We start from the raw sequence: 7,372 nt of genomic DNA, 5'->3' as shown, positions 1-7,372 counted from the left end.
GAAAACAGGAGACCCTTCTTCACACAGAGAGTTGTTACAATCTGAAACAAACTCCCCAGCTGAAAATTTGAACATTAAAAAATACACTAGATAGGATCCATTGATCACTTAGATACTAATGGACACCAAACGAGAACAATGGGTTGAATGGCCTCCTCTCGTTTGTAAACTTTCTTATGTTCTTAAAGGAAGCTCGCTGAACAGCAGGCTTTTGGAAGCGTTATGCTCAGAATTAGGAGTGGAGCACACTCATTGACTGTTTCACACTGAAGTACGGTGGCTGTTGTTAAGTGCTTACAAAGGTGTATGAACTCAAGAATGAGGTTCACATTTTTCTGGTAGAGAAACAGTCTAATTTGGCAAATGTGTGTGACAATACCAGTTGGTTAATGAGAAAATGTAAGTGAGATATGACAACTTCAGTCTTCAACTTATTTTGAAGTTACAAAGAGGTGGCAGTGATTTATTCGGACACTGGGAACACATACAAGCATTCCAGAAGTCATTAGAACTGTGGCAAGCATGACTGAAAATTAACGGTCCCAAGTACTACATGTTCCCAACACTGTTACAACACACTGAGGAGGACAGCATCAGTGAAGAAAAAGTGAGTTACATTAAAATTGTCATTGTGTCACATCTCGCTGCTCTGTCTGACAGTTTAAATTGCTACTTTCCTGCAGAGGGGTTTGAAAACTTGGAGGAAAAGAGTTGGTGCAACTCACACTGAAAACACGCCACTAGTCATTACATTTGTCATCGGTTTGGATCAGTATTTTCAAAGAATATCCACTGCTAAGTAAGATTAGTGTTCTGTTGATGCTGCTATTCACAGGAACCTGTATGTGTGGACTGGGATTGTTCGACTTTGATGAGGTTAACAACAAAAGAAAGAAACCGACTCAACAGTGCACCTTTTTGCTATATCGATACAATAGCAATTGGCAATACTATAAAAATTAAAAGGTTGCTAAAGAAATGTGACGATTACTTATGTCTGTTTCCTGACGTTCTGAAAAAGTAATCATTAGGCTTACTCATGTCTGTTGCCTGGTCCTCCAAAAATAAGTCATGGTTAATTATTATTGTTTCCCAGCTCTCAAAAAATAAGTACTAATGTATGTTTCCAGGTTTTCCCCAAAATATATGTGGATAAAATAACAATTACAAAAACACTTCTCGTGATTTTGAACGGGGTGACAATGACCTATGGGCTCCAATTAGCACCAAGTAATGAATTCAAAATAAAATATAAACGATGTCTCACTCCTATCATTCACAGCTGTGCCTGAACTGTATCTGGTACAATCTCGGTGGATGTTGACTATATAGTAATCTATTTTTTGAGAGATCTTCTATTATATGAGCCTCACTTTTTCACTCAGTGCCCAGTTGTTCTTCTGAGAATGCATGAAGAATATACGATTGACACAGAAGAACATACTTCCATGACACAGTGACATGGCTGGAGAGGGAGGATTGCTGTGCAGTGGAATCTGTTAACATCCTTAGCAATCTGGAAAAGCAGTCTTCTGCAAGCTATGAGGAACTGTGCCAGTATTATTCAGGAAACTACTTGAAGAGCAAGAAGGGGCTGGGGTCTTGATGCATGAGTGATAATTGAATGTTTCGCACTCGCTTTGTGACATACCTGTGGAAACACACAGATTACCTAAAATACCTGGAATGTCTGCTTTTGAGAATAAAGGGCCTCTGACTTAAAGACAAAGGAAGTGCTCAGAAGTAACAATTGATCAAGTGACTTTTCTTTATTATTACATTTCTGCCCTTATCCAGAGTCCCATCTGCCCCACGGCACAGTGTTTTCTCTGAAGAGTGACGTTGGGACAGTGGAGAAATTGAGACTCAATGAACAGGGACCTGGGGACACAAATGGAAATTAGGCTTCATGGCATTCAAGACGGAAAACAGGAGACCCTTCTTCACACAGAGAGTTGTTACAATCTGGAACAAACTCCCCAGCTATGTGGTTGAAGCTGAAAATTTGGGAACATTAAGAAATAGACTGGATAGGATCCTTGGATCACTTAGATACTAATGGACACCAAACGAGTACAATGGGTTGAATGGCCTCCTCTCGTTTGTAAACTTTCTTATGTTCTTAAAGGAAGCTCGCTGAACAGCAGGCTTTTGGAAGCGTTATGCTCAGAATTGGGAGTGGAGCACACTCATTGACTGTTTCACACTGTGGCGGTGGCTGTTGTGGAGTGCTTACAAAGGTGTATGAACTCAGGAATGAGGTTCACATTTTTCTGGTAGAGAAACAGTCTAATTTGGCTAATGTGTTTGACAATACCAGTTGGTTAATGAGAAAATGTCAGTGAGATATGACAACTTCAATTTTAAACTTAATTTGAAGTTACAAAGAAGTGGCAGTGATTTATTCAGACACTGGGAACACATACAAGCATTCCAGAAGTCATTAGAACTGTGGCAAGCATGACTGACAAGTAACGGTCCCAAGTACTACATGTTCCCAACACTGTTACAACACACTGAGGAGGACAGCATCAGTGAAGAAAAAGCGAGTTACATTAAAAGTGTCATTGTGTCACATCTCACTGCTCTGTCTGACAGTTTAAATTGCTACTTTCCTGCAGAGGGGTTTGCAAACTTGGGGGAAAAGAGTTGGTGCAACTCACCTGTGATAGCACACTGAAAAGACGCCACAACTCATTACATTTGTCATCGGTTTGGATCAGTATTTTCAAATAATATCCACTTCTAAGTAAGATTAGTGTTCTGTTGATGCTGCCATTCACAGGAACCTGTATGTGTGGACTGGGATTTTTCGACATTGATGAGGTTAACAACAAAAGAAAGAAACCGACTCAACAGTGCACCTTTTTGCTATATCGATACAATAGCTATTGGCAATTCTATGAAAATTAAAAAGTTGCTAACAAAAAGGAACAATTACTTATTTCTGTTTCCTGGTTCTCCAAAAATAAGTCATGGTTAACTATTATTGTTTCCCAGCTCTCATAAAATAAGTAATAATTTACGTTTCCCGGATTTCCCCCCAAAAGTATGTGGATAAAATAACAATTACAAAAACACTTCTCATGATTTTGAAGGGGGGGACAATGACCTTTGGGCTCCAATTAGCACCAAGTAAAGAATTCAAAAGAAAGTATATTTGCAACCTTGAAAAAATAAAGTTGAGAGAAAATGGATGTTGGGATCAAAAATAAAACAAATGAAAGCAAAATGTGTAGAATTGTAAACAAAAATAATTATATCTAAAGCAATACAAAAAAAAACATGAAAGCAAATAATTTTAAATCGAGAGCAAAACTCAAATTGATTGAGTCCATTTCACTCATGCGCTCGCCTGGAGTTCCTGACTTTGGTTACAATACTGAAATCTTTGCTTCGCCACCGGTTTCTTTGGATTTGCTTTTTTTCGTCGTTTATGAGTTTTGGCACTGTTTTGCTCTGAGGACAGGGTTTAGAGGCGTAGATCATGGGTCTACCTTGGCCCACTAGGTTTGAGTAATGGTTCTTCCTAACCCAGCTCAACAGACAGTACCTCGAGTTCAAATAGAAAATTATAGAAGCACGCATGGGAAGACAAAGGTACCTGATTTTGTTGAACTAAAAGTGAAACGGCAGAATAAATTGCAGGAGAGATGTTTGCTTTTTTAGAAATGTTTCTCTTTTACAATAAGGCTGTGGCTTGGTCTGCCGATAACGCAAACACACACTTCAGTGGCCGATGATGAAAATGTGCACACTAAAGTCAAGGTAGCCTAACAACAGGCCATGCCTGTATCAGGTACAATCTTGGTGGATGTTGTCTATATCGTAATCTGTTTTTTGAGAGATCTATTATATGAGCCTCACTTTTTCATTCAGTGCCCAGTGCTTCTGAAAATTCATGAAGAATATACGATGGACACAGAAGAACATATTTCCATGACACAATGACATGGCTGGAGGGGGAGGATTGCTGTGCAGTGGAATCTGTCGACATCCTTAGCAATCTGGAAAAGCAGTCTTCTGGGGTCTTGATGCATGAGTGATAATTGAATGTTTCGCACTCGCTTTGTGACATACCTGTGGAAACACACAGATTACCTAAAATACCTGGAATGTCTGCTTTTGAGAATAAAGTGCCTCTGACGTAAAGACAAAGGAAGTGCTCAGAAGTAACAATTGGTCAAGTGACTTTTCTTTATTACATTTCTGCCCTTATCCAGAGTCCCATCTGCCCCACGGCACAGTGTTTTGGACAGCAGAGAAATTGAGATTCAATTAACACCCATGTGAAAACCATTATCATTGAGAAAACAAACTATAAACTGTTGGGTCTAGAAATAGTGTATATTTATTGTAGTCCTTTTCACATGGGATGCTAAGATTGCGCCAGATGATCACTTTCCAGTCAAAATGATGGCTGAGATTAAATAGAAACTTCTCAAGAATAGCAGGTATTTGTCATTCCTCTATGCCCTTAATTTAAAAAGCCTGATGAGGTAGTACCATCGGCACGATGGAGCTATATCGAAATAAATATTTCCACTCTGTGTGTGTGTCTTAATTTAGATGCAGTGTATGTGCATCATCTTACATGTCACTTACACATACTCTTGCATACAGTCAAACCACACAATACATGTGGGTTTTCATGTACAACAGAAACCACAGCAGATTCACATTTTAAAACATGGCATTACCTTTGTTTTATTAACACATATTAAATTATATTGAGATATAATACATTTTTTCATGATCTAAATTTCATGTTTAATGCTTTGCCATCGCACTGATGAACACTGAGAAGGAATGTTCAACCACCTTATGAAATAACAAATTAATGACGTAGTAATTCAAATGGGTCAGGTGTGAGCTGGACTGAAACACAGCACTCTTGGAGGAGGTGAGGGGTGGGGGTCTGGGGGCAGGGATTGTCCTAGGCTTTGAGGAACCAGTTTCCTCTTCTGCTGTTGCATGGACACACTCTGGGTGCCAACAAGACTAAAAAATTCCAACCTTTCCTCACCCAGCCCTTCCTAACCACACACACACTGGTCTCTAAAGAGCACTATCACTGCCTGTGCTTTTCCATTCTTCAGTTGCCTTTCAGAAACTTCCAGCATCACTCCATGGGTCAAATGGCCTCCTCTCGTTTGTAAACTTTCTTGTGCTCCGTTCTGCTTTTACTCTTTTATGATTTCTTGTTGCCACTTGTTGTTTGAAAAAGGTACTACAACAAGTTCCAGGGGCAGCCACAGACACCTCTGGGTCGTTATGAGCTGATGTTGACTGCTTTTCCCCTGAATTACAGCCCACTAGATAAAACAATGATCTGGCATTGAGAAATCGCAGGCTGGATGTCCACCCTTTTTTAATGGAATTTCACTTTATGTTTCGTTTTATATTCGGGGCTGTAGTGGAAACAATCAGTGGTTGAGTGTGACTGAGGGGCTCTTATTTTGACTAGATGATTGAAATCTGGCTCTGCTTCCTGATCTTATCGTGCAGCTCGTGAAGGGTCTGCTTGTGGGGAGGCCAGGCAGCCTCCCATTGCGTGACTGAATTCAGGCACACTGAGCTGAGGGGGGCAGTACCAGGAACACATGTTGTTGTATTAAGGAGCCCAGCCTTTAAGGATGTATGATTTTATTTTAATGACAACTATAGCCTAATATAACACGGTCCTTGGGAGCCAGAAATTCTGTAATAATAATACTATAATATAATTGGCTATGCAAAAACTAAAGCACTCCATATTCATCCTCTACACTTTGTCACCATTTACAGCTTCTGGCATCAAGGTAATCCCTGCCTTTCTGGCCCAAATTCACCCCCGATCCTCCTTCCAGAAGTGCCCTTTCTCTCAATGAGTGCCTGCGGAAGCTCGCTGTATGCACACCGCTCCCGCCCTGGTCAAAAATTCAGCAGCACTTCCACCTCACACCACCCCAGTGGGCAATTCAATGACAACCCCCCTAGCCTAGCCACTGTCCTTTTACTGTCCTCTGCACGGTACTGATTAGTCCCTCCAGAAATCTGCATTTTGGCAATTGTGAAACTTGCCTTCTCATGCAGATTTCTCTTCCTCGTGCAGAATTCTGCAGAATAAGGCACTTTTTGAATGATAGACAGGGTGGTACCATATATAACCACTAGGTTACATAAAATAAGTACCACACAGTTGCCAAGTCTGCGAATTTCCTGCAGATTTGGGATTCTTTTTTAACGTGTTGCGTGTTTTTGGACTTGTTTTATTTGGAATGTGTTTGTTTGGGCTTGAATTATTATTACCCTACATTTTATGATGATTTGTGTATTTGCTTTTTAAATAGCCTATCCCTAAACCTCCCCCTCAGTAAACGTAAGGTATAGGGTGTGTTCAGATTGCGCAGACTTATGTCATATGACCATTTAGCCAATGAATGCTCATAATTTCCAGAACTATTTCTAGAATTACAGAACGAGGTCAGGCTGTGCTACACCCCATTGAAAGCCAAAAGGGCTTGTTGTTGTAGAAAAACCCAGCCCTCACATGCAATATGCACTCTAAACTGTGTGCATGTGCACACTGGTCGCACAACAAAATATAGCTTGCATACAAAATAAAAAAAGAAATTTCAATTTTGTATTACTTTTATGGGTGTGGTGTTTACAAACAAACAAACTTCTGTAATCCACAATCTACACCAAAGAATACACCATTTGCCTTATTCAAGCAATTGATTAGCATCATAAAAGTATTTTTACATAACTTACAAATGCCCAAAATGTAACTACCTAGACGTAAGCAACGTCAACATCAACATCAACATTAACAAAACGTGCGGGATTTAAAATTCTGTACTATTAATATCAATTGTAGTATTTAGTTATGGTTAAACGGTGTGTTTAAGGATTGACTTGTCCTTGTTAACACCTTTTCCCGAAATCACGAGCAATTAATAAAACTTGCAGTTAGAAACAGCGACAGATAGCGACAGAGCAGAGGGCAGTGAAGGAGAGTGCAGGTCCAATGGGTGTTTGAGGAAGATAGAACAAGCACACATGGTGCCGAGGAAAGTGGCTGATCGCTGGGGAATGTGAAGGCTTAGTATTCGGGTGATGACGACCTCGGGTGGTGAGCTTGTGAATTGCGGGATATGTGGGATGAAACAGTGACAAATTCCCATACATTTCTTGCAACAATCTGCAAGGTTAAATTATGATGCTGATGGTGGATGAACCACACATATTACAGATTTACTATATTACTACATCCGTGTCTTTGAAGATTGTTGAAATGTTTAATTTATGTTGGGTTAGATGTTATTTCACCCCGTTTCCTGTTAAATTGTTGCAATATTTCAGAAACAAAAATGGAATAACTAACATT

Source organism: Amia ocellicauda, chromosome 16, assembly GCF_036373705.1.
Source record: "Amia ocellicauda isolate fAmiCal2 chromosome 16, fAmiCal2.hap1, whole genome shotgun sequence".
Classification (NCBI taxonomy): Eukaryota; Metazoa; Chordata; class Actinopteri; order Amiiformes; family Amiidae; genus Amia; species Amia ocellicauda.
Note: the sequence above shows the minus strand (reverse complement) of the source record.